The following is a 26,846-nucleotide window of genomic DNA, read 5'->3' as shown; positions in this document are numbered from 1 at the left end:
GGCATAAAAAGCATATATCTCACCAGATATGATGCCCCTGAGCCTGGAAGATGCTGCCTCTTCAGCTCCCAAGGGATTCTTTGAGTAAACCAATGGTTATCACAGGCACTGGAAAGATAGAAATGTTTACATGGGGGGCTGAAGAGGGCACCAAAGGCAGAAGAAACTTGACATTTAGGATGATCTAGAAAGCAAAACAGATCTTGATCCTTGCTGCAGTTGCTAGATACAATTGCACCGCTGACTAAATTGATTTGCTGCTCCTTTGCTCTTTCCAGGGACTCCTCTGTGAGGGAGGAACTCCCAAGCAAGCAAAGCCAGACTACTCTGTGCATCTGAGCCCCCATTAGGGGAAAAGAGTGGCTCCCACTTGCAAGGAAAACTGCTCCATTCATTCACCTGCTCCTGCAGCCATGACTGTAACCCAACCACAGAGTAAGGCAATCCTCAAAACACCCTGGGAAGCACCAGCCACAGAACTGACAAGTTTAATATCCAAACTGCACCAATTAATATGGAGCCAAAGCTGATTATACCCTCATTAATCACTTCAGAGAAAAAAAAAATTAACTGAGGGAATTCCCTATTTCTTTTGGCTGTAGACCAGCACAGTTTCTTGATTGCTGGCTGCCTCCAGTCAAAGATGCAAAAAACTTCTGGCTATTTGTGCATAGCTGCTGGCTTGCATTTCCATGGGCTTCAGTGACAGGTTGTTTGTCTGTCTGTACATGTAATTTGACTGCAACAGTGGTAGAACAGCCACCTTCAAGCAATGGCTGGGAGAAATGATAACTTAGCATGTGGTGAGAAAAAATTGCCTCTGAGCCATGCCTCAGGGGGAGAACTGGAGGCAGTTTTTGGGAGAATAGACTCAGAACTCCAATTTGGAGTAACCTCAGCCAGCTGGGAAAGCTGCTCAGGGGCTCTGGTGACTCCCATCCCCTTCCACCTACAGAAGCAGTAAAAACCACAAAACTTTCAAATGTTCGTATATTCATTAGACAAAAGGCTGTAATTACAAGGTGCAGAGAAATTCTTTTATCTGCTAAACCAGGTGAAGAAAGATACCAAAAACAAGCTTGCTTCATAATCAGCATTTAATTAGGGAAATGAGTTTACCTTCCCACCTAATCAACACAACCAGCAAGTGGGCTAAAGAGTATTCATTAGAGTCACTGTCTTAAGCAAGAAATGTCAATAAGCCCCATAAACAATACATCATGCTTTTGCAAGCGGCAGTGCAATTTTACAGGATTTCTCCTAAATCCATAAGCAGGAGTGTCAGGGGCAGGATTTGCTCATCATAGAGAATTTTGAGGTGTTTGTTCCAGTTTCATACTGCCTGCCAAGGGGGGTTTTTGAAGGTTGTGTGTGATGAAACGAGGAGGGAGGCAAAGTCTCCTTCACACAAGCAGCACTGGGCTCCACCATGGCTAAACACAAGGGGTACCCTGTTGTTTTACAAAAACAGCAAACACCTTTGCTGCCCCTAGAGCTGCCAAGACAGAAGATCACAGCTGTGACCAGCTAAGACGGCAGTTCCCCCAGGAAACTCCATTCTGAACTTCCCAGGGCTGTATCACAGCAAATACTGAACAATGCAGGTTTTCCCAAATCCAGCACACCTGGTGAAAGGAATGCAGGTCCTCTTTGTGCAATGCATAAATCCAGGTTACAGGACTATCTCAGCCTTAATAAAACTCCCATTAAAGTCAATTGCAGTTGTACGTTCTAACCCAGAGAAAACCCAGATCTATCCTTCCATCAATAAAATGCCAAACTACTCCAATCACTAATAAAATCCAAGGACTGACATGTCTTTCAGGATTCATGGAGCTACATGAAGTGATCCAGGTGTTTCAACAGAAACTCTGCCTAATTTACTGTAGCTGTGAGAAAGAATGCCCCATCATTTACATCCAAAGAAGAAAATATAAATTCAAAGGTACAACACAGTACAGAGAAACACCTTTAAGTTGTGTAACCTCCCGACTGCTGAGATGTTTTGCAGACAAAGCCCTGAAGGTGGACATCAGTGTTAATCAGAAGAACATCTTGTTTTCTTCCTAAGGCTTTCACTTAGCCTTGTTTCCTGTGATACCTTAACACCAAGTCCTTCCTGAGTGCTCTCATTCACAGGGTACTTAAGTGTTCTCCTCACCAACCAAACAAGATTACTCACCTTCTTTAAGTGAGGCTCAGGTTTGTTGAGGCAGAGCCAAAACACACACACACACATATATATTCCTGACCAAGGACATGTTTTTCTTTCTTGGGCTGTTTTTACTCTGTAGTCCTAAGCACGGTACTAAAAAAAAAACTTTTAAAAAGGGAATTCATTTTGCCAAATATCTTCAGGAATTCCTTATTGAAACAAAACTCACAAATATACTTCAGACCTTTTCCAACTCACACCACTCTATGATTCTGTGATCTATCAAGTGAAATACCATGAATGAGCAAATGCTGACAACACTGAGCCAGAGGAATTTTTTAATCTACTTGCTGATATAATTTTATAATGTTTCATACCACATAGCCTGCAAAATATCAAAGTCAAGGGGCACCAATAACTAAAAAGCTTCTATGAATTTATTTGGTTCATAGTCTAGAAATCTCTGGCTGACAGACACAAAGGAAAGCTGAGAATTATCTTGCACTTTGTTCTTAAAAGGAACACTAAGTGCAACACAAATTAATTTACTTTATTTACCTCATTATTTCTTCAACCTCCTATAATAGATCATCTCATCCCTATATTTACTTACATACTGATCAACTAATTACCAGGTGGGAGAAACTGAGGTTTGAGTACCAAACCCAAACAGTTGTGGAAATAAAAACTTTCTCTTCCTCTTCAAGGAGTCAGCACTGTCTTCCCTTCATAACTTTACAACTAGAGATAGCTGCTTCTAAACAGAGCAGTAGACCACTGAGCATTTTAAAATCAAACAAATGGCTTTTCCATTGTTCTTTTCCAATGGGAAATTCTGTTCTCTGTAGCAAGGGGAAATGATCATTTCCAGAAATGTTTCTCACAGAGGGCAATGCCCATGGCCTGTGGGATTAAGTATGGGAACACTTAGATGGTAAAACCTGCATTAGCAAGCAAAACCAACAGCACTGAGGGCTACCTGTTTCCAATCTACTGGAAAAAGCTTGATCCTCCTTTCCATCACCTAAACAAAGAAACAAAATGCCTTCTTTCGATGCAACACTCTGGAAATGGCAAAGCCCGTGAAGTTTTGTTTGACCAAAGTGCTGAGAAAACCTACAGAAACCAAACCTGCATTTCTCAACATCTTTGGAGCCCTGGGTCAGGCTATTAAAGCAAGAAAAAGCAGCCAAAACACCCATTGAAACCATATCAGCATGGCTCTGATTCAGAGGAAAGCATCAGATGAGCTGAATTTCCCCGCTTCCTAGCAATTCTGGTCACAGAAGTTCCCAAGGATTACTTGGCCTGGTTTTATTCAGCCCCTAGGACCAAAAAACATTACAACCCAAGCAGATCTGGGCTGCAGGCATTTTAAAGGATGCAAATAGCAAAAAAAAAAAAAAAAAAAAAATCTCTTTCAGTGCAACCAGAAATGTCATCTTCCATTTACAATCACCTGTAGAGACAACAAGAAACCACCACTCATCACAGACAGCAGCACCTCCTTGGTGTTTTACAGCAAGCAACCCACACATTTACAAAAGCACATTTGAAATGCTCTGTAGGGTCATCCTCAGATTCAAATCCCCAACTATTCCAGTTGACCAGGCTGAGGACTGAAATGTGACAGAAAGGAGTCACAGGGGACAGCTTACAGACTTCTCATGTGCTCCTGAAAATCTCCCTTAAGTGCCCATTTTCATAGGACAAAGTTAGAAAGAAAATTCTGGTGTTTTAGCAAGATATTTTTATAGGTAAAATGAAAGTGTAAAAGAAGTTAAGTCCCTGAGTTCCTCCTCTAACAGCACTTAAAGACCTCAAGCAGTTTTGTCTGTTACTTGAACTAGGCCAGCAGTTGTTTTCTCACAGTACTTTTCACCACTGCTGAGAAAAAGCACAGTTAGGCACAAGCCCTGCTCAAAGCACAGCTTTAGTCCCTTTCATGACTCGAACATGAAGCTGAATTTCTGACAATTTGTGTTTAACAACAATTTGATGACAGCCCAACGTGTGATATTCCATTAGGTAACAAGGAAAAATGTAAGGTAATGTTGTATCCTTGTCAGCATCCAAAAACACAGCATACATGTGAATGCTGCATGTGCAGACAGAACCCTCTTAAAATCTTGGTTCAGACATTTTTGGTTCATACATCCACCACCCATCTATCCTTCTGCCTCTAATCAATTCTGTAATCAATCATAAACATTGGCATTTTAGAAAAAAGAAATATCCTTTTTGGGGATCCTTTAATTCCTCCATATATATACTCCAAAGAAGGTCATGTCCTGTTTTACTTATTTTTTTCCCCCCAACATTTTTGCTCCATGTTTTCTCACAGGCATCAGGAGGACAATTAGAGATCTATAAGTGGGAAATGTACTGAGCACCAAATACTGAATTTTGACAAATGCTGTGTTGACAGCAGGCGCCCAGCACAGCTTCGTGACAGGCTGAGAGTTGGATGGAACTGAAGGTTGTGTGGCAATAGGAAGGCACAACACAATCATAGAGCTGTCAAAGCCACACATTTAGAGATAAAACCCAAGATAAGGCAGCAAACAACCAAAAAACTGTGTGTCAGAAACATGGGGGAGAGGAAAACAGAACCAACATTAATTAACAAAACCCTAACCCCAAACCTGAAAACTGTAAAACGTTTGTTTTGAGACATTTTAGTTGAAATATGTTCAGGAAAATGTTGGAATGAGCCACTTGAAAAAACACAGTACCAAGAAAAAATACTGCATCTTTTTGATTTGGTAGGAGTCCACTTTATTCCACAGATTTTGAGATCTGTTTAATATTCCATAGATTTGGTGTTACATCAGTGATTGTTCATAATGAAATTCCTGGCAGTAGCAAAAAAGGATTTAATGATAGTACCACACAAAATATGGGTATGGGGCCCTTTGAGCAGATTTACTGATAGGAATGTTGAATATGGGTTAAAACAACAGAGTTGTCTGGCTCACCTCTGCATGCTAAAATGTCAGGTGACAGAGCACAAGTTATGCTATTTCTTGAATCTCTCTTTAATTAATCTAATTCTACCCTTTGCTACATTTTTCAAACTATTTGTCATTTGCTACAGCTCTATGATACTGTCAGATTCTTTAAAAGTATATTCCCTGTTTTCATACCCCATCTATCTCCTTGAGGAATAATATTTTGATGGTTTTAGTAAGATGTTTGATGTTATTTGGACTGGGAGATTAGTGCCCTTCAAAGCACAGCATGACACAGTGGACAAAGCACTTGGCTGGCATCACCTCCAGTTTGGTGCTGTCATGGGAATCATTTTTCTTTTTTTGTGCTTCATTTTGTCAGAGTGACAAAAGGGAAAATTATGCCAAATTCCTCCGTAAAGAACTTGGAGATAGACTCAGCAAAAGCAGTGCTGGGCAGCTTGATCATAAAGCCACTTTACATCACAGAAAGAAAGTATCTATTAAAGATTTATTTTAAAATAAATACCAAAAAACCCACCTGACACCTTGCAGCTAACACAGGGTTGAAAGTAATTCAGAATCATCATCTATTTTCTGCAGGTAGATAACCTGAGGCTGGGAGAGATGATCTCCCAGATCAATGTGGAGATCCCAGATCAAGTTGGAGTCCAATACCATATAAACAGGCAATCTTTGTATAGGAAATCTTACAACCTCCAAGGTATTCACTGTAACAACACTTGGTTTTGGGCTAAAAGAGAGTTTCATCTCAAACTGCTGCTTTCACAGTTGCCCAAGAAATAATTCTGATTAGAGCTGTTCAGTTTCATATTTTTTTTTATGCCAGAAGCAGATAAAGAAAGCAAAACACTGCAGAAAAACCAAGCTTAAAAGAAGACTTTGGAACAATAGATTTGAAGAATTAGCTTTGAAAATGCAGGACAGAACTGTGTTAGATCTGGAACAAGCCATGAACAATCCCAGGCTATTTGAGGAACAGGATAAAATAAAATAAACAAATGAGCTGTTGAAATTCTCCTGATTTGAACACAAGGATGTCACCTGTGGGTCACCCAGTGATCCATGCCCCAGGCATCAGACAGACCTGGGCTCACAGCAGCCTCTCCCTTCAGGAGATGGGAAATGCTGAAGAAATTCACACCCAAGAAGGTGCTTCCACCCAGTGGAGCTGCTCCTCACCTCTGGGAGACAGGGAAGGCACACACCCAGCCTGGGTGCTGCAGCTCAGGCTCCCACAGAATCCAGCCCAGAATTCAACTTTCTGTATCCATAAAAGAGAAGGAACCCCAAGCACAGAAACAAACTTCTGCTACAGAAACGTGTGTGGATGTGCATGAGAACACAAAGGAGAACACAGCAACCCCATCTTTTGCTCTTCAAAGGAGACAATTTGGGTTAAAAACTGATGTAAGACAGAAGATATGAATCCCCTGCTAAGCTTACAATTAGTGCCTTGCTGTTTTGTGCAGCTGAGCAAAACTGTATCTTTAGATGGATTTTTTTGGAACACTTTTAATGATTTTGGCTGCTTGTATTAAGCTGCTGCAGCATTTGATTTCCAGGGTAATGACAGCCAGGTCTAAAATATCCTAATCAGACATCCAAGAATCAAGGCCTTTCAAAAATAACTTGGAAAAAACCCTGCCCTTTCTTTTGGCATCTTCTCTTTGACAGAAAGTGTGTCCACTTGCCAACTTAAGGAGAAATATGAAAGAACAAACAGGCCCTTGACCTATAGCCAGGCTATTGTTACGCATTCCATGACTGTGTGACAGTGTAAAACATGGATTTAACAAGACTGGCTGGGAGCTCTCTATTATGCATGCACACTCATTCTGGTGATTTTTATGAGGTTTTTTTTTTGTTCAGCTGGTCCATTTTACTCTAGAAGAATGCAGGGGTTACACGAAAACTCAGCAGTTTCTGTGCAGAGTTCTGCCCCCTGCCAACAGTGACAAGTCAAAATAAGTAAGCCTGAAATATTTCTCTATTAGAATTACTTTATGCTGCACTGATTGACATTCATTCTGGAATAAATCCAAAGCATCAGGCATACCAAGATGTGGCATAAAAATGCCCTGCATTTATGTCCTAAACATTCACACAGGATTCACAGACATGAAATAACCTAGGGCACTGGACATCCAGAGAGCTGGGGTATTATGGCCAGAAGCTATTGCTAAAAACAATCAACAGCCAGAAAACCACAGAGTTTGCCAGATCTGAGGGCTACAACTGGACAGGAGAGAAGCTTCATCATCAGTTTCAGCAGGGCCAAAAAATCAGCATCTGTTTCTACATACTAACTTTCACTTTTCTCAGAAATCACTAGAATGGCTTCATTTATTGGTTTAAAGGAATCACAAACACTTATTCCAACCATATTTTTAAAGTCTTTTTTTACATATATAAAGAGCCTGGTCTCCAATAAAATCTGTTATTAAATCTAAATTCTGTGGTGTTTCATAGGCAAACTGTTTCATGATCTGATCCAAAACTCACTGAAGACTTTCCATCAGGCTCTTCATTTCAGTGTGGCTACTGAAAACAAGTGCTGCTAAATGACACCCTGACATCTTGGTTTCTGTAAAGCATCCAGAACCATCCATGTCATGAAATGAAGCTCAAGGACTTCCCTGCTCTGTGGAGCCTCAGACTCCAGCTTTATTAACCTGACAACAGCTCCTTGGAGGACTTCTTTCCATTGGAAGTTATGAAAATAAATGTAAAATATATATGCTTGCACATCATAAAAGTGAGGGTTTGTTTCATTTTAGACTATGAGATTAAAAAAAAATTACACTATGAAAAATAAAATGGAACTTACAAACCCCGAAACAATAAAGGGTTACGCGCTGTGGAGCTGTTTCTGGTCAACTTCTCTCATAAAAATGAAAAAGGCATCAAAAAGTACAAAGTCAGCATCTCTGATATTTGTAAATGTCTCTGTACCCTTTCTGAAGCAGCAGTTGGATATGTTGGAGTTGTTTTCCACCTCTCAGGAAAAGACCCCAAAGTCTTGTCAGATAACTAGCCCACTAGTCATGAATCAGGTTTCTAATTTGCCCTCTCCCATTTCAAGTGTAAATTAAAACTAAATCTTCATGCTCACTGTGCTTCACTCTTGGTAATCCAAGTGATACTTTCAATGAGTTTTAGCACAAAACTCACCTTTGGAAAGATCTTGGAGACCTTTCAGATGAAGTATTTTCACACATGATTAATTATTAAGGACACTTCACCAAATTACTAATGGCACTTCACCAAATGTAAAAGGGCTCCACATTTGAACATGAGGTTATTCTTATAAATGACCTTTTTTTTCCAATCAGCAAACTAACCATGTACTTGAGAGGGTGGGATCATCTTTAACTTGAGATTCCCAAATTTCTGAGGATATTTCCCAAGTGTCCCAACAAAACTCTTCATTGAAATGTTGCACACCCACCATTGCACCAGATGACTTTCCCCAAATTACCAACAACATGTGTCAGTATTGAACTGCCTTACCTCAAAACCAGCAGAACTTCTATTCATGTTCTAATATATAAATTCTATATATATTCTTCTGCAAATACTAACAGTTCAAAGAGCACAATTTACATAGATAATTAGACCTCAGTTTACTGCACAATGATGGTCTGCTCAAGAGAAACTTTCATTCTCTACTTGTACATGGAGCTATCTCTTAAAATTTCCCTCCTCAAGGTACTATGACAGTTTTTCTTTCTTCTCTGCTTTTAAGACAATACAAACTGACTGCTGACTTTCATGCTGGCTCTCCACAAGGGAGAACTTCCTGCACTGTAAGAAAAGGTCTCTCTTGAAAAAATGAGTTCTTGGTTAACTGAATTCACTTTGTACAGCAAGGAACTCCCAACAGGCAGTAGAGCATTTTCAAATTCCAGGGCCATGAAAGGGTTATAACCATCATAACCATTCCAGAGTTATAATTGTGGCTCCATCTCTGTGTGTTTTAATGAGCACAAGACAATAAAACCTCCCCCTTGGCAAGAAGGGCAGGACTGCCCCATGGCTGAAGGAGGATTCATCACTGCTCTACATGCATGCAAAACAGAGCCTAAGTGGGCATGACAAACAGCACCAGGAATCCACAGCAGCAATTGTCAGGGTAAAACAACAAAGGGCACACTCAACCAGAGAGGATGAAGCCACTCTCTCCCCTCCCCTGACCCTGCAGCCCTGGCAGATGAAAAATGGCACACAAGCTGGCCAGCAGAGTTAAAATTCACCTGTTTCCTGGTCTCAGAGCTCAAGAAGTGGACTCCAGGAGACCTCTCTGCTTGGTGCCTGCTGCTGGCCAGTCCTGCTCCTCCAGGGCCACTCTCAGCAGGTAGCAGGGTACCTCAATGCCAAGGAAGGGCAACCCAACCCTTGTGTTCAGTCACACCCAAAACATCGCCATCATTACAGCCATCAGCCACAGATCGCACACATTTGAGTCCTAGTCATTTGCCAGAGGATACAGAGGAAAATTTGACGGGAATGGTGAGTCTGCCAAATTGTAGGCAGTACTTTACTCATTAGATAACCCTTTCTCTCAGATCTCTTTGTTATTGCATCTGGGGGAAAGAAAAGAAATCCATTTAGGCAGCTTTAGTAGTACAATTCTGCTTCTGCTATCTTAGAGATGTTCATGTCACACATAAATCTCCATGTTTTACTAATGGCATCATATATCTTCCCAGGCATTTCTAATTCACCCCTTGTTGTGCTATCTATGTACTTTATCACACAGGGTTACTCTCTGTCAGGTATTAATATTAAGACACTGTGCCTTGTCTTTTGCAGGAAAGTACATGCTCTTATCTAAATTGCTGAGACTAATAACTTGAAATATTGTCCCTGCAAACATACTTGAATGCTGTATATTCAGATAACCAGAGCTTTTTCTTTTCCTTCTCCCCTTCCCTCCCAGCAAGTGAACATAAATTAAGTCTCCACAGGAGTTAACCCAAGCTGCATTCCCAATCTGGAGGCAGGGAAGGATGCTGTCCTGTACCAGGTAACTCATGGACCACACCCCACAGCAGGCAGGGCTCCCAAGGGTGGCACAGTCCTTTTATTCCCCAGCAAACTCCGCCTGCAGAAACATGAGCTGGGAAACTGAGCTGCTTTCCCCCTGGAAGTTTCTTCTTTGCAAGTAAACGTTGTACACAGTCCCTGTTGCTTAATCCCTCTGGTGGGCTCTGTGCCTTGGAACTTGGATACCTGACAGCTAAATTGTTTTCAACTGATAACTGGCCTAAGGATGCCCCCTCTGCTTATTATTTCTTTGATCCAGATAAGCATTTGGTTGTTTAATCAGTCACAAAGCTAAAGCAGAAAGAGAGAACATTGAAAAGCCTTACAACCCCACGTACTTAATTTAGCCTAAAAGTAATTTCTGGGCAGAAAGGGAAAATTTAATTAACTCTTGTCTATAAAAATGCATAGTAAGATGTGTAGCAAGATCTTATACATTCCTTTGAAGTTTGTCATACATTCCTGAATACCTTTGACAGCCTAAGAAGTTATGTGTCTGCTTCTGATTAGATAATTGAAATAAATCTACACCAAATAAATTCAGATCTCTTAAAATAAACTGCAGAGGTACATGAACTTTGTAAAATGCATGCAGTACTTCAACCAAAAGGCATTTCTGAAAAAATCAGCTATCATGAAGGAATTTATTTCTCTATTTTTTGTTTCATGCATGGGTTCTACAGCTAGTGCCCAAATTTTAATCCAGACTTAATTCCAGCCAGTACCAACTACTATTACATGGACTGCAAACCACTGCAGCAGAGGGAAATCATATCTTTTACACTTACTACTTTCTCCATTTCACACCCAACAGTTAAATACTCATTAAAAATGACAGATAGCACAGTGTCAGTCACTTGGAGTAAGTGACTCCAAGTCCAGCAAATATCTGCCTGCTATTTCAACTTGAGACAACACTGTCAAAGCACTGAACCTATAGGGAAGAGCACTGCTTCACATGGTCCATTTCAATTCACTGCTTCCAACCCAACAAGCCAACAACCAATCCACGCTGCAATATTGTTTTGACCAGACTACAAAGCCTGAAAAGGTGTGTGTGTCTGTGTGTGTGTATATATATATATATAAATGTAATAATATACACTACAATGCAATATAATACATAGACCCAGACATATTACATAAAATGGAAGGTGGCAATAAAATTGCTTGGCAAGGAGAACAAGGAGAATTTAAGAGTACAACTGGGTAATAAGTGGTTAAAAGCCATGCAGCTACCTGAGACTCAAACAGAGCACACAGACATCAAAGCTGAGAGCCACACAAACCTGAGCCATGCTGATCAGATGGATCTTATCAGACTTATCAATCAGGCAGTCCTTTCAATCATTATGCAATGCCCTGCTGAAACCACAAAGGGGATGACACACATGGGATTCAAGATGGATCATCTTGATAAAAATCCTCATAAACAGTTTACAGCAAGATGACCAAACAGACACAAGAGCATGCTGCACTTCCAGCTGTGTGGCAGATCCTGCTAAAATGCTGAGATGCTATCACACTGCACGCAGCCAGGAACATTTTTAGCAACACATTCTCCAGCTCACAGCCATGGGGAGATAATATTCCTCGTCCTTGATCCTGGGACTCAGCCAGATCCAAAAGCAGGCAAAGAGGGCAAGTTTAGGCAGTGGGATAGCGCAGAGCAGGGGCTGCAATCACTCAGCCATCTCTCTGCAGGTCCAGTCCAAAGCACAAGCGGTGATGACAAGATAAACACACTTGTAGGATATCCCAGGCCACCAGCCCTGCATGAAGGTGCATGAAGTCATCAAGGTGCTGAAGGGCCTGACATTTACAGGGAGACATCTGAAAATGGTGATGAAAGATGCAGCAGAGAAGCCTATGCAAGCACTCATTTGGAAGTATAACTTTGAGTCACAAAAGAGCAAGTTAGAAATGTGTCCTGGAATCCTACTGAGAAATCAAGACTCAAACTCATGGGCAGAGAAAATGGAAGCAAAAGTACTGAACACACAAAAAATATGAAGAATTCTACATTAAACCCAGGTCTGTCTCAAACTAACCCAAGTATTTTGGTGAAAATTTCCTTCTGAAGGCTCATGTGATGGCAGATCCACCTTCTGTCATTTTCCATGAGGTTCACACTGAGCCAGTTAATCACAGTCAGAGCAGAAGTCTGATACTCTGCCATGATGTGTCCTACCCAGGACATCAACTCTGGAACACTGACCTGGGGCCAGAGTCATAGAAACAGATTAAACATTTTTCCTTGCACATATTTTAATGGTTTCAATTAACAAAAATAAAACACAAGCATGCTCCTGAATTTCACAAAAACGATGTTACCAACATTTTTTTCTGTGCTTACCAAAAAATTGAAAAAAAAAGGTGGAACTACAACCAGACCTGTCACAGAATACAGCAATTCAATACTGCCCACATACAGTTTCCAGAAAAATACAAAACAAACCTTTGTTACCGAAACACTGATGATAAGCAGGAAGATAGTGTGGATAACTATCAAAAACTTCTGGAGAGCAGAGAATTACACAAAAATATACATGTAATATCATATGTTGCATGTATATTTTGCTCTTGCACTACTTTTTTTTTCCCCTCAGGACTTCAAAGTGTAGTTATTTGCATTTGGGGCATTGAAATACATGGGGAAGGGGGTGGGGGTGGATTTTCCAATCACTTTTTACCATCAGATGTGTGAAGTGTCCATGCTGAACAGGAAAAAATTATTTTCCACCAGATGGAGCAGTGCCACAATTAACAAAATTGCCACTACTAGTCTAAAATACACTGAATAGCATCACACCTAAATGGAAATAAAACAGCCTTCAAAACCTGTGTTAAACACTTTATCACCTCCAGCAGTGCCCAGAGCTGATACTGCTGATTTCATTCCAGGACTCTATCATTCCAATCACTTAGAAATCTTCTGTTCATCCCTTCCTACCCCTTTTCACAGCATTATTTCACACTGATTCTTCAAAAACCTGCACCCATCTTCCTGGTTTCTGTCTATCACTCCTGACAACTCTTCTTCTGCCTCACCTCAAACTTGCAGATCTAATGCCATCTTCATGTCTTTCCCTCACATTTCCTCCCAATTTCAAGTCTCTTTCTAAATTCTGTCATTTCTCATAATTCTTTTCTCTTAGCCCTCCTTAGAAATATTAATGCAAACCTGGGGGAAAAAAACACCCCAAAAATAGTAATAAAAAGACCCTAAATCACAAAACTGACAAAATTTTCTGATTCTTCATAATATCTGCTTTACTCTGCAACCTTCCCAGTTACTTGGGTTTATAAATGCCACAGAAGAATTAATAATCTTCTCTTTCACCCGCACCCATTTTCTTACCATATCACACTTGAAAAAAAATACCAAAGAATTCCTCCACCCTGGCTTCTGCACAAAAGTAAGCATACAAACATTCTAAAAGGAATGGGGCTTGGTTTCTAACTCAGGTCCACGTTGTCTTATAAAACTGTTGGTCAGCAGTCACTGATTTGATCTCTTGATAAGTACCTAGTGGAAGATGGTATTTCTTTATTCCTAAAACTCTAAAATCAAAACTAGCATGGAAGGCATAGATAGCTCAAAGTAAATTCATTCCATTCTGCATAAGTTATATATAAAGCAAGCATTAAATTACATTTTCTTGTTCTGTTATGTCACTGAGGTGTCAGTACACAGTAGGCACTGTTATGCCTACTGTGTACTGACACACTGAGTGACCCAAGAACACATTTAGTGCCTATATCATGATTAGTTATCAAAACAGTTTGCTCTCCTTCTGGAGATGTAGCAGAGCAGTACCTCTCACTTTTCTCATTTTTCTCCAGTGGATGTGTCATTAATGCGAAGTTAAATCTACAATAAATTCCAGCCTGAAAGAACTGGAATTCAGAAAAGAAAGAACCCATGAAAGAATCCATCCAGAAAAGCCCCTGGAGTGTGTACCTTGCTGGTTATCCCCAGTTTCTGGTTCCTTAATGCATGGGACCTCAAAAATCATTTTGCAGCAGTCCAACAAGAGCCTTCATATTTGGTGTGTAGCAGTTCATTTTCCACACATTTTATTTTGTGTTTCTTGTCTTTGCAGACATCTCTGGATCACTTTTCTGTGACAGCTCCAGACAGGCTCCATAGCACAGCTTAACAACATTGCAAAAAAGTTACTCTTGTTGGTTTTAATTAAACAAGCTCAACACTCCTGCTGCAATAGATTTGCACTTCAGAGGTGGCCAGAAAGGTTCCAGCTTTGTGTAGTGGGAATTTTGACCCCGTGCACACATAGTCCCCAAATCAGTTTTTAGATAGAACTTGGGGGGAGACTTCTGCTACAAGAAAGAATTTTTTAAAAACTTACTTAACTGTGGGCTCTGTGACATAAGGCAGATGCCACATTTTCTTACCACCATCAAGAGAAGAATCGACCAAACGTTGTTCTTCCAGTGGTTCATCACCCTGAGCATAAAAATGTGTGTCTAATTTACTTGTCTGGTTTCAGATTCCAGCTATTGCACAGGATTTTCTCTGCTAGAATCACAAAGCCAGTTAGTAGCCAATATCCATCCCCAAGGAGGTACCAAGATTTGATTTTTATTACAGCGTTCTATATTGTTCATACACAGAAGACACAGTCCCCCATTCCATTTCTCTTGTTCCTTCATGTATGATTTTGGTTTTGGCTGCATTACAACAATTTATCTGAGCAGAGTCACTTTATTGAATGGTACAGATTGCACTCTACAACTGCCTCATCTTCATCACTGCTCACTATCCCCCCACCCTCCTGATCCTGGTATCCTCTGTGCTTTTTAGCTGGATTCCAAGTAGTAGCAGCTGTAATATCACCCAGTAGCGACTCTCCTTCGCTTCTGCTCCTCACTTCATATTTTTTCCCTGAGATTTCCAGTTCTGGAGCTCTGTAACAACAACTGTTCAAAGAGATCAGTGTGCCTGATACACATTTCCCAAAATCACGTTGGAATTCCCCGAGGACCATCTGCCCAAGGACCACCAGACAGAAACACTGACAGAGAGGGCCAGGCCTCCCCTGCTGACCCATTCCTCAGGGATAATCCCAGAGGAGCTGGGGCATTTTCATGTTGCAAAGGAGTGTTTATGGGAGCTACAGGAGTACAGCCACAGCATATTCTGTTGACCTTGGAAATTATCCCACCATTGATTTTATGGACAAAGCTTCCAGGCCCTGCTTCTCCCACCACCCCCGCACTGGAAAAACTTACCTCAGTAGGGGACCTACTGAAATATTTTTTCTCTCCTTGTTCCAGTGTGTTAATTTTTCTTCTTTTTCTAATTAATTGTCTTGGAAATTTGAAAACTAACAGCTAGACAAACAGCAAAATTTTTAGGTATGGGACAGGGCAGACCACAGAATTTCCACAGCCACTGAGTAAATTCAAGGAATCTCTAAAATATCATTCCTGCATGTAATTTGCAAGAAAGTGGATCAATGCAAATATTTGATAAGTACTTGTATTTTTCCCTAAGGTTTCAAACACAACAATGAAACTGGAAGCCTGGAGAACTTGGAGCATTCCCAGTACCAACTGGACACTCTTAACCTCTAAACTCTCCACTATATAAATGTGTCATGGGCTTGCTGAGTAGATGTTTATATGCGCTTCCTGTTTCAGTGCTAACTTTTTCATTACTGGAAAAAAAAACAAAAAACAGAAGCTCTCTAACCCCTTGGGAATCATTTTCCATTAAAGAGGCTTTAGATAGACTATTTGTTTTTTTCAGATTTGGAAAGAAAACCCAAGTGAATGTGTATTTTGAGTATCTCTACTCATTTTACAATAACAGTGCAGGGCTGTATGGCTGGAAAAATTTGCAGATTTATTTTTACTAATCTACCTCACGACACCTGATGAGGCTTTGCACCCATGGATCACAATTTCCTTAGACAGGACCCTGACAGTTTTTCACTTGCTCACACAAACAGTTGTTATAAATGAGCAGCCCTTCCAACAGCCTGCATAAAAAAGGCCAACCATTGTGTGAGTATGAACCCTGCACACATCCCTTCCCACTTCCTAACAGCTGGGCTCTCTCAGGGCAGGAGAGAAGTCTGATAAAAGCTTCTGTTTGGGCTATTTCTTCTAGAAAGCCAATTAATTTCATTTCATCACCACTCATCCAGTACTTCTAACAAGCCAGCTTCCAATAAATTATATTTTTCAAGAAACATAACATGAAAGATCATGCCAGGTACTGGGGTAGCTCACCATTAGCCTGTTTTGTCATGATAGAAATCAGAGGACATGGAACAAACAGGAACTAAACAAAAGAAATGAAGCTTCTTTTTATTACTGGCCTAGGCTTGACAGTAATGGAGAATCATTGCAGAAAGAATTAAAAACCTAAAAAGACATAGGAAAGACAGCAGTAAATCAGCAATCTAAAATAACTCAGCGGATACTGTTTTAAGGAAATATTCCACATCACAGCATTCAGGAAAATTCTTGGGTGACCAGATTTCAAAGGGAGGGTAAACTGAAGGAAAAGAAGAGAAATTAAGACTTGAGTTGGTGATTTAAGCATCCCCATCTGGACCAATATTCTGTCTTGACTTATTTGACTACAGCCAGAGTAAACTGTTTTAAAGCATGCATCTGGATTTCTACCAGTGAAAGCTAAAAAAAGAATGTCTGCTTTTCTGAAGTGTGATCTCTGAAAAACCCTGACTTCACTTCCAAAATGCCACTTCACTTTAACTGGTTCATGCTTGTAGTGGTGCTTTCAGGAATAAGAGTACTAACTTCAGCTGGCTCAAACTGGGACACTTTCACATTTAAAAATCTGTACCAATCACCTGTCAATCACTCACTGCAGCCTTCTTGCTTTAGATTTTCTTTGCCCTGCCAGCCACCATCGTGCAATTTCTCAACACCTAGGCAGAAGAAACATCTGAAGGAATGAAAGCCTCAGTTAATATTTTAATATGTTTAGCCAAGTGCAAAATTTGTCCAACAATGGCAGGTTCAGCATTTAGAGAAATAATTCCACTTATTCCATGAAAACAAGAAACAGCAAATTGCTTCAAAAGTAGAGAAGCCAGATGACCTATACAACCACAGCCATGCCTAAGTATATGCAGTATAATAAACTCTTTTCTCTCTGGGGGACCTCATGAGTTTATGTCACTGTTTCACAGCACTACAGGCTTCACTCTTTCAGCAGAACGTTGCAAACACCCCCAGTGAAGGCGACTGTGAGAGGTGACTGCAGCTTAACAAACTGAGGGAATCCAGGGCTGATGAAAGATGCTGGCTATGAAACCCTCTATTTAGAAAAAGTTACAGCAGACACTAAGCAACACAGATTTCATTATGCTTCCCTAAAGACACCACTAAGTCCTGAGCAGCAATCTACTAAAGATTAGAATGAATATACACGGGTGTAGTGGAAAAATGTGTCTTCAGAACTGAGCTGAAGAGCATTTCCTGAACACTGCTGGAGTATATTGCTTTGTGTGCCTTAAATCACTGTGAACTCTCAGACAGCAACAGCTCTCAGTAATTTCTGACTTCAGCTGGATCTGACCTTGCAATTCTGCATCACACTGTGCCTTTCATTGCCCAGAACTTCAAGTCATGTAGTCTCATTTAGCAGGTATCTGTCTGAAAATTAATCAAAGTAAAGGTAAGGAACTCAATTCAAATTGAGTATCCAATTAAGTATCTTAGCTCCTGGGTATGTTTTAATAATTTTTATTTACCCAAGTCTTGATCTTGTTTCAAGACCAAGAGTCAGCAAAAGACAAAAAAAAAATCAAGAGATTCTTTGGCTAGTGAGAGCTCTCAATTCAAATGTAGGGCCTCTCCATGAAGAAAAACAAGACACAGCTTCCACCTTATTGAATGTGCCACACTTCGCTATTGCTACTCCTGGACCTTAAGGACTTGCTCCTGCTTTAGCTGAAGTCAACACAACACAGTGCAAGACAATTGCCCCTGTCCTTGTGAAATGGCTCCAGTGCTCTCCAGTTTCACCCTTCAGTGCAAAAGGAGAAAGAAAATGATAAAATGTTGCCTGGTACTCATCGCATGGCAGAGAAGGGCACACCATGCCAAGCAGCACTGCCTGAGCTCAGGGAGCCTGGAGAAGGCCACCCCTGAGACCCTGTTAATGCCCTGTTAAACTCAATTCACCAGTAGCTTTCCATGCCTCCCAGCTCTGAGATAATGAATGGGTGAATAGGTGGTGTTTAATTCAAACCTATTTCCCATAGGAAAATGTGGGAAATATTTCTATTTCTTCTCTCACATAAGAGAAATAATTCCACAGTGGTCAATCTCACTCTGTGTGCGAACTGCACCACCCCAGCCTTCCCAACAGAATTATCTGACAACACCTAAGTGGATTAACAAAGACTTCCAGTGACAGATGAAGCCTCTCAGGCCAACACACACAGCCATGGTGGGGAAGGGTGGTCCTCTGAGGATTTTAATTCCCAACAGCTGCCTCCACACTGCAGCCAAGCTTTTTGAACTGCATCCCTTATCATCCCTTATCCCTTCACTGTTCATTGACTCAAGGACAGAACATCTTGAGGAGGAAAAATATCAACATTCCTCCAAGTTGTTGGGTTTTTTTTTTAAATCAAGTGAACCATAACAGTCCAAAATATCTATTTTAATAGTAGCAACACAGCAAAATATCTTCAAGATATTTCTATGAAAGAAAAACAATTAAAAACCTACAAGTCTAAATATCATTTGTTTAACTTTTTAACACACCACATAACCCTATTAGGCAGTGAATACTGCTGTGTGACTTATGGTCATACTTTTTAAGACATTCAGCCTGTCAAACTTTCTTATTGTAGCTCCTCCTTACTTTAAGAGTGTTTGGGGTCTTTTAGAAGTCAGGTTTCCAAGGGGACATGCAAAAGGGGAGTTCACCAAGCAACAATAGTCCCATGTCCTCTTACAGGATCTACATGATACTAAAGATTCCCCAAAGCAAAAGTTTCAGAACAGCCTCTCAAAATGAGATTTTCTCAACTCCCTTTTTCAAATCCTAGCCAATATGCTCATAGAGGATGAGTGAGAAGTAAACTTAAATCCTCTATAATTCTTTCACAACTTGAACCCCAAACCATTCCAACTTCTGCTAATTAAGTAAGCCAAAATATCATTCAAATTCACTTCAAAGTTTACTCCTCCCTGCCCTCGAGTGAAGCTCTTGCAGCCCATGCCCATTCTGCACTGCCTGCATGCAACTTCCCTTTAGTACCTGCAAAGAGAATTTACCTTCCCAAAAAAGGGGATGAATGAACACCTGTGCCAGACCTCCACCTTTACATGGAGCCTCTCACTGGGATAAAAACATGTGGGATACCAGTTGTCAGTTTCTCTGGGTCTGGATTGAAGGCACTTGAGACAGTAACTCATGTTGGGACTCAGGTGTTTATTATTTCTTATCAGTAAAACAGTCTCACTGCTGTGAGTTCAGCAGCAAGGCACAAAATGGCCAACAATCTCTTGTTACAAGGTCTTTTAAGACTAAACTGTCCAATTAAGAACTGACACCTGGATTATTTCCCCTTTTGACTCAATAACTGATCCCAAAGAGCCCCCAATGCAGACTTTTCTGCCCAATTACAAAATGCCACCCAAACCCATGAAGAAGGAGGAAGAAGAAGCATGAAGAAGAAACTCAGGACAACACCCCGTGCCCTCCATCTTGCTTCCATCCACAACATACTAAAAATCCCAAAACCTAAATTTCTCACCAAGTGATACACCTACACTGCTCTCTATAATCCATTTCACACTTTTGTGGATTCCAGTCTATCTTGAAATCTAGGAAACGTTCTCCATGAATGAGGGTCAAAGTCAGTGCTCCCCTGGGGGTCAGGGCACCCCAGAGCAGACAGAGAAATATTCCCAATGCCCTGGGTTTCCACAGGAGCAGGACTGTACATGGCTCCCGTGCAGGCTAACTAAAACAGAGATAAAGCACTTTGCTGCTCCACAGCACCGCTTTTCTGCCTCTGTAAACCCAAAGAGTTACAATCCTGCAATAGTGGGACTAGATCTGCTGAGCTTCCTTCAACAGATAGCACAGTGTATCCTCCTTGCTGTTTGAATGTATTTTTCACATTCTTTTCAGATGGGAGGACCCAAAGGGCAATAAAGTATCTGTTCTAATGTCACATAACTCGTCATTTCCAGTCTCCTACTCAGAAAATCTATTCTTTCCAGTCACACACTGGCATAGAAGCAAGATCTGTGATGAGCAAACTTCAATGGAGCCAAATCAGTGCAGAGAAATCATGAATTGATTTGATCCAGGTCATGGAGGGTAGACATTGCCATACTTGTTCACTTTATTTGTTTTAATTTTTTTAAGTCAATGATACCAACTACAAACTTTCATACACAGACTCCAAGCTACTGCCCATCAATATAACTCCTATTAAAACCCCATGCTTTCATGCATCCAGAGAAATTAGGTTTGTGTAAAATAAAAACCAAAACAGATGCCCAAGAGATGTAAATCAGTAAAGACCTACTGATGTTACAGTGATTTATAGAGCCCAGGAGCTCAGCTTAGCGAGGCTTTCTGCATTTGGCACTCTCAGAGCTCACACAATTCTCTCCCTTCCCCTCCTCAGATTCCCATCAAATGCAGCCCTGTAACAGAACTGTTCTTTTCCCAACTTGGCTTCAAGTCATGGCTGCAGCTCCCAATAGTATATAACCTGTCAAGATAAAATATGTTTGGGGACATACAATCTCTACTGAGCATTTTATTGACTTAACTCCACAATTTCTGAAAGGCAGCCAAAATTCTTTAAGGTTTTTAAATGACTTTATTTTCTAAATATTATCCATGGACAGATATAAGAACACAAAAATCCTCAGTTGTTTGTGCAATTTGACTTATGTGCTGAGCATTGCCCATCATGACATATTAATTTTCTTTTGCAAGCAAACAAAACAAATCCCAGCTACAAGTTGCATGGGGACATACACAATGCAGAGTTATCCTGGGAACCATTCAGAGCAGGAATTTTGCCTGCATAATAGCTGCAGGTCATTCAGAAACTACAGCTTTGCTTCTTTAAAAAAAAAAGGGGCAACCCAAAGCAAAACAAAAAACCCCACAAAGTTTAGGCTTTCACTGCAGCTTTTATATCCAGATGCTGCATGAAGTCCAGGATGTTAAGATCAAGATACAGAGTGGTTAATGATGCCACAAAAAACACTCCCAGTAACATCTCACAGGAGAAAAATGACTCTTGGAAAGACCAGAATATGTGAGAACAAGAATGAGGCCACCTCTCAGGAAGATCCCACAGGTACTCTTGTCCTGTAACATACCCTGGCTACTCAAGACAGTTGTTCCTAAATGCTCCCAGAAAGCAATTCTAAAATCCCCAATGCTCTAAATTAAGCCTGAAACTGTAAACCTAATAATTTGCCCCAGTTGTTTGAATTAGTGATCCAAAAATCAGTTGGCCCACGTTACTTCAATAGGTGTTCTTTGTGAGGAGGAATTCAAAACTGCTGAAGTGGAAGAACTAGAAACCTGCAAGATCAAAGAGCAGGAACAGAAAAGCTTAGCAGTTGATGATAGCCTTATCTGCCTCTAGTTCTTGGTAGGCATCACTTGAGTTAATAACATCACAGTGAGCTTGTCACTTCCAGGGCACCTTTCATTAAAGGACAGCAGACCTCTAAATACTTCCTGGGCCCTAATTAAGCCTCAAGCCACAGCATTCCTGTGAAAAATAGCTGCTGAAATTTCCAAAAAGTCAGGAAACAACGGTGCTCTTAGGGCAGATTTATAAGGTTCTGTCCACAACAGGAAGTGGCACCAAAGTCTGGAGAATAACGAAGAAACCCACACCAGTGCAAGCAGTGCTTTGTGCCAGTGCTCTGACCAGAGAGAGATCTTGCACAGCCTTTCATCATCTTATTTTTACCATGGAAATCACTGCCTTTCATGATCTTATTTTTACCATAGAAATCGCAGGCCAAAGCTGAAAAGCTTTGCTGCAGTCAGCCCTTGATCTCTCCGCTACTTCAGAAATCTCAAATATGTTTGCTAGATAGGTAACCAAGGGAAAGGGGGCAAAAATTCTGCTAAAGCAAAACCAAAGCAGCACCAGTGATGGAGTGCAAGAGTCCTATGTCCTGCTCTAGCAGACTGCCACCTTGAAAGAGATCAGTCACAGCTCAGGTGTTCTTCAAGATTTTATCAAGTGTTCCATTTTGAAGCTGCCCACTTAACTACAGTTTTACCAGAGATTTTGAAATTTAAAAGAAAAGCTACTCTCAGCAAGATGCTTTAAACAGAAAAAAGAGTGGGAAGAAGTGGCAGAGGTCAGATCTGCAAGTCTGTTTAGTTCACTTTAATGTACACACAGAAGAATGCAAAGCAATAATTTTTCTCCTGCATTCTGCCTGCAAAGCACAGCCCAAGCCATCACCTCTGTCTTCTGACACTGGGCAGCTATAAGAAACAGGTACCTTCATGTCAAACCTGGCCTGCTGTAACACATTTGCTAAAGTAATTACATTTACAGATTACATGGGTTTAGGTTTCACTTACTGATGTACTGGAAAATCAGAACTTTCAATTTTGCAGCTCAAGTTCAGCACTGTTATAATCAAAGACAGCACCAAGTGCCTAAAGCTGCTAACCATACACACATTTTAGGAACTGAAATACTGCAGCTAGCATGTACTACAGGATCTATATTTCTTATCTGATGGCTCAAACTAATTATATCCTTTTCTCTTTTTCCTTGTCACATCACCAAGGCTATGATAATTAGACAGCAATTACCTAAATGTTCAAATCTTTGGTCTCTGTCAATTGAAGCCTTTCTCAATCTACATAAATTCATGCACAAGAAATGATGTTATTTTGAGGCTGATGTCAACAGCTGAAAGTCCTAACAAAATCAGGTACTTCTGGCCATAGAGCAGTGAGAGAGATGTTTGAAGACAGCACAGCATTCAAAAATGACATTTCAGGTCCCCTCAGTTCCTTGCCTTCACTGAGCACAACTAGAATCTAGGAAATGTCAAGCCACTGAATGGATACAGACGGGTCAAAGTCAAGGGCAGGCACACATTTCTTTGGGCAGTCTGCATCAGCTGTTAGCAGGAGAAGAAATGCTAAAATAATATTGAACAGGAAAAATTGACAAAAATCCCCACAACAGCCAGAGCTGCTCTTTTAGGAGAGCAACTCCCAGTCCAAATGATGGCAATTAAAAGTTCCTAAGAGCAATGTTTTGGGGAAATCCAGATGATATTGTGCATGTGCCATGGGACAACCCAGAAGAGGAACGATTACTTTCATTCTGGAAATTTACATTTACATTTCATTCAAAGCTGCTGGAAATACCATCCCACAGAGTACAAGCAGGAGAGTGCCTACAACTTATGATGTGGAACTCCTCTAAAGGTATTTCATTGCCTGTAAGTGTGATCTCTGAATATTGTGCTGGGGGGTTCCAAAGCAGACATTTTTCTCTAGAACTCTTTATTTACTAATCTAGTGAACATAGAAGATTTTTTAAATCTTAAGGGAGAGGGGAAACAATTGCTTTTTTTGCACCACTTTCAGATATATTCTGTAGAATGACAAGTGGTTAGAAATTAACTCCACCAGAGGAAAAGCTAGACATATATTGCTTGGGTTTCAATGCCATAAGTAGTATACTGCTTATTAAACAATGTAATTGCCTAACAGCTACTTAAGTTGTCCACAAGCTTTATATTACCGTGCTATTAAACCAGAAGTAGCAAAGATCAATAAAGTAATGCAAAATACATACAAAATAAAGCAATCAGGTAAAAGAGAAAGCAGTCTGGGATAGCACGGTCCCTCAGTTTCACACAAATCAGCTTTTTTTGACACTCTGCCCTCTTAGCATGGCTGGCACACCCCAAAGTTGTGAACTGGCACCCTTGCCCTGATAGGGAGAAATTGGATGAGAGCACAGCTGGCTCTCCGAAAGAGATTTTAGGGATTGCTGAATAGAAAAGGTGAGTATTGGGTGCTGAATTGACTGGATTCTTCAACATAATACAACAGTTCAATATTTAATCCCTTAAATTTGTAGGATAACAGCTTGCTTCTCTTCAGTCTCCTTTGTTTCTATCCCTTAAAAAACCAAAAAAAACCACAAAACAAACAAACAAAAAAAAAACAGTTCCTGACATCACCTAAGGAGATTAATTAAGCTTGACAAAGCTGCTTACTTACAGTGGGAATTTGAACTTAAAATTGGCCATCCCAGTCAGAATTTTTTTCCACAATGCTTATTGTAGATCACATTAAAATGGACTGGAACAAGATCCAGCTGATGCTGTCCATATAAACACGGTAAACCACTAATTGCATTTTTTTTAACGAAGAAAAAAAATGTATAAACAAATTCCACTTGCAGAATCAGTGATTTCAGCTGGGTGGAATTCTGCAAATGCCTCTCCTCATCAAGCAGCCACGTTGGGTAGCCACTGGTGTCTTTATGAATGCTGAATAGGGGCATTATGTCCATGCAGAAAATGCATGTGGGGAAAGAGGACAGGTCATCTTTCACGCACACAGGAGCAACAACACAAGTGCAGTGTGTTTGTTTTCTACTACTCATAGAAATGTCAAAAACGTAATTTATATTCTAAGATATAAATGAGACATTCTGTCTCATCAAAATGGCCCTTCAGTTGAAGCCAATTGCACCTGTATAAATGCAAAGTCACATGCAGTACGTAAAGATTCTCTTTCTGGTACTTGGAGATACTTTTGCGCTCCTTTGTGAAGCAGGCAGCACCAAAGCTGGACGAGAAACAGCTGCTCCTAGGTACCCTCCTGTCCTTCTGCAATAGAGAGGTTCCAGCAGAAAATTCTGTGTGGGGGTCCCAGTTGTGGGTTTCTCTGGGTCTGGATTGAAGGCACTTGAGACAGTAATTCATGATGATGTTGATCATTTCCTATCAGTAAATGTTGATCATTTCCTATCAGTAAAACAGTCTCACTGCTGTGAGTTCAGCAGCAAGGCACAAAATGGCCAACAATCTCTTGTTACAAGGTCTTTTAAGACTAAACTATCCAATTAAGAACTGACACCTAGATTATTTTCCCTTTTAACCCAATAACTGATCCCACAGAACCTGCAATGCAGACTTTTCTGCCCAATTACAAAATGCCACCCAAACCCATGAAGAAGAAGGAAGAAGAAGAATGAAGAAGAAACCCAGGACAACACCCTGTGTTGTTCCATCCACAACATACTAACAATCCCAAAACCTGAATTTCTCACCAAGTGATACACCTACACTGCTCTCTATAATCCATTTCACACTTTTGTGGATTCCAGTCTATCTTGAAGTCTGGGAAACTTTCTCCATGAATGAGGGTCAGAGTCAGTGCTCCCCTGGGGGTCAGGGCACCCCAGAGCAGACAGAGAAATATTCTCTGTGCCCTGGGTTTCCACAATTCTGGTTGTTCATTTCTGACACACTTGTTTCAACGCTTGCATTCCTTTTGGACATGGCAGAAATGGGTGCAGTCTGATCCTACGCTGCATTCCAGCACTGAACTCCAGCTTAATCTCAGGCTTGTTCTGCTCTTCTCCAGGCTGCACAAACCCAACTGTGTCAGCCTTCTGCCATAGGAGATCTGCTCCAGCCCTCTGATCCACGTGGTGACCTCCTCTGGATTCCCTCCAACAGCCCAATGTCCTTTTAGTGTTGGGGACCCCAGGGCTGGATGCAGCACTCACGGGTGGGGTCTCCCCAGAGCCGAGTGGCAGAATTGCCTCCCTGCCCTGCTGCCCTCACTGCTTTGGATGCAGTCCAGGACATCTCTGGCTTTCAAGTTCACACTGCCAGGTCATGTCCAGCCTCTCCTCCTCCAGCACCCACTCTCAAGCTACTGCAAAAAATTAATCCTATCCTGGCCAAAACTTGGACACCTATGGGTATTATTCCCTGGGATGACAGCATATTTTAGACCTTGCTGTAGGAGACAGAAGTCTCAGTCTCTGCCCCTCTCCCTCACTGACTTTCCACATGACCTTGGCCATTTTTGTCTCAGTTAAAAGACCTACAACATGCACGGTGTTGTTTAGCACATACAAGGCAGAATTTCAATTTGGTAAGTGCTGTTCAACTAAAGACAATATTAAAATAGAAATATGGAGTGGTTTGTGAGACAGAAGAATGCTGGAAGCCAGCAGAAGAAAAGGATTTCTGTGCTGTATTCAAACATGAGCTCTCCCACTGGAGTTTCTCTCTCCTCAGCATTGCATTTCCTCAGGGAAAAAAATCTAAGGAGAGCTAAAAAATATCATCTCAAATGCTTCCAGCAACAGGCTCTCTACTTTGTGCTACCACTGTGAACCTGGCAGGGCCCTGCAGCTGGCAGGAGTCATTCCTGCCTGGTGCAGAACTGCATCTACGTGAAACAAGTTGGTGATCTCAGACCAATTATGCAAGAATGCATTTCAGCATCAGCACTGGAAATAATTAGCAGTTGTATGAACCACAGGGACACCAGCTTCTGCTGTGCTTTTTCTGTGGACAATATAATTAGCTTTGGCTCAGGCACTGAGCACTTAGAAACCTGTAATAGGCTGAGAAGAGGCTTGTAACCCCACTCCCTA

At 40.9% G+C, this 26,846-nt stretch overlaps 1 protein-coding gene across 3 annotated transcripts in view; it reads right to left on the bottom strand.

Moving 5' to 3' along the window:
- CALD1 (caldesmon 1) overlaps nucleotides 1–26,846 on the bottom strand; it is a 171,272-nt gene that overhangs the window by 133,859 nt on the left and 10,567 nt on the right. For 2 of the 3 annotated variants that reach the window (XM_031060512.1, XM_031060515.1), the window contains exon 2: nucleotides 24–108. The exons of the other annotated variant lie outside the window; for it this stretch is intronic. The gene's annotated coding sequence lies outside the window, so the exon portion shown is untranslated. The remainder of the gene's footprint in view (nucleotides 1–23; nucleotides 109–26,846) is intronic. 3 annotated transcript variants of the gene reach the window in all.

This window comes from Geospiza fortis, unplaced genomic scaffold (assembly GCF_000277835.1).
Source record: "Geospiza fortis unplaced genomic scaffold, GeoFor_1.0 scaffold13, whole genome shotgun sequence".
Lineage (NCBI taxonomy): Eukaryota > Metazoa > Chordata > Aves > Passeriformes > Thraupidae > Geospiza > Geospiza fortis.
This window is presented reverse-complemented; position numbering and strand designations above follow the sequence as displayed.